General features: G+C 41.6%; 1 pseudogene; it reads right to left on the reverse strand.

The window, feature by feature from the left end:
- Positions 1-1,032: 1,032 nt before the first annotated feature.
- LOC101822657 lies at positions 1,033-1,701 on the reverse strand (annotated as a pseudogene).
- Positions 1,702-1,917: the final 216 nt, after the last annotated feature.

Below are 1,917 nucleotides of genomic sequence, written 5' to 3' on the forward strand. Positions count from 1 at the left end.
CTAGCAAGTTAGACCAGCCAGATGGGTGAGCTCCAGGCTTTGCAAGATGCCCTGACTCATTAAAGCTGATAATGAATGAGGATGACACCTAAGGTCAGTCTCCAACCTCTGCACCCCCACGTTCATAAGTGCATACACACCTATACACATGTGTGAACACACTGCAAACTCATATACACACATGATTATATACATGTCTAGCTGCTTCTTCAGTACTTTATTTCCTTTCCAAGGCTACCATGTTACATAAAGTATATTGAATCATTTTGTTTCCTCTTCTCTTGTTGATCTCTCTTTGTTATGGGGCCTTCATCATAATACTGAAATAAAAGTGTGACATTTCCTTTCCCCGAAGCAAGAGTTAGCATTTGAGAAGATATTGTTGCATTCTGTGTGGTCGGGTCCTCTTCTCCCCAGGTGAGTGTGAACAGATAACTCACTAATATTTAAGATAAAATTTAAGTATTTGTTCAAAAGTTCCAGTGGAGCAGTTTTATGTTTTCTGCCTCCCTATCCTAATCTACATGTTAACCTACAGATGTGCCCTATATATTGATTTTGAGGCTGAATTCACTCATGTGGATCTCTTTAAAGGTTCAAATTAAGACTCTTCACTACAGTATAGGCATACATCTCTATAATTAATTAGCCAAAACAAGCATTGAGCCAAAATTACTCTCTCTCTCTCTCTCTCTCTCTCTCTCACACACACACACACACACACACACACACATACACACACACATACACATGCACACAGTTTTAGTAACACAAAAATGCTGAAAGATTTAATAGGATTAAGAAAACTAATTCAAGATGGGCATATTAGCACACACCTTTAATCCTGGCACTTGAGAGGCAGAGGTAGTCCGTTCTCTGTAAGTTTGAGGCCAGCCTGGTATACATAGTGAGTCCCAGAATAGCCAGAGCTACATTATGAGACCATGTCTTGATAAAAACAAAACAAACAACAAATGATTTATTCAATAGCAATTTTTGTTTTGTTTTATTTTTGCTAAATTATGTTTTTTATCAATACAAGCCTTTATTGTCCCAAAAGACACCCCAAATTATACTTAAGTTCAGGATCTTGTTTCTGGAACTGGGTAACTTAGGTCTTACTCATCAGCCTGCTGTACTGTTCCCTTTTCAGACACACAGATACCATCCACAAACTTCCTGATATCTTTGTTTGTTTTTAACTGTTGTGGCTTGCTGAATCAGAGCCGCTGAATTTCAAACAAGTTCTATATCATTTCCTTCAAGGATTAACTCATCCTTCTGGGCTTGAGAGACAGAACAAGCAACACCTGTCCTCGTCCGAACCCTGCGGATGTATTTTTCACCCAAGAAATTTCGGATTTCAACCAAAGACCCATTCTCTTGCATAACGACGTTGATGGGGAAGTGAGCATACACAAACCTCATCTTGTAGCGGAAGCCCAGTGTGACTCTCTTGATCATGTTCTGAACATGACAGCAGATGGTTCGGACAGTGGCCAGTTCCTTTCTGTTACCCCGCCATTTGTCAACCCGGAGCCTCTTCTTCTTTTTGCCAAGGAGGCTGAGCTCCAAGTTGATGTGGTTGAAGTCCCTCCGAAGGGTTCCTCTGGGGCCCCTCACTATGACCGTGCGCCCCTTCAGACTGACGTCCACATTCTCCAGGATGCCGACAGTCTGGTTGCTGAGAATGGTCTTCATTCTCGCTGGAGATGGGGCAAAGAGCTAAATTATGTTTTTATTTGTTAGAGTATGGATGTCTCTGTGTGCATGTGGTGACGTGCATGCCACAGTGTGTTTTGGAGGTCACATGCAGTGGCCCACTGTGTGGATTCCAGACATCTCACTCAGGTTGTTAGGCTTGGTGACAAAAGCCTTTACCATCTATGCAATCTCTTTCGCCCAATATTTGTTAAA

This window comes from Mesocricetus auratus, unplaced genomic scaffold (genome assembly GCF_017639785.1).
Source record: "Mesocricetus auratus isolate SY011 unplaced genomic scaffold, BCM_Maur_2.0 Super-Scaffold_100013, whole genome shotgun sequence".
NCBI classification, from domain to species: domain Eukaryota; kingdom Metazoa; phylum Chordata; class Mammalia; order Rodentia; family Cricetidae; genus Mesocricetus; species Mesocricetus auratus.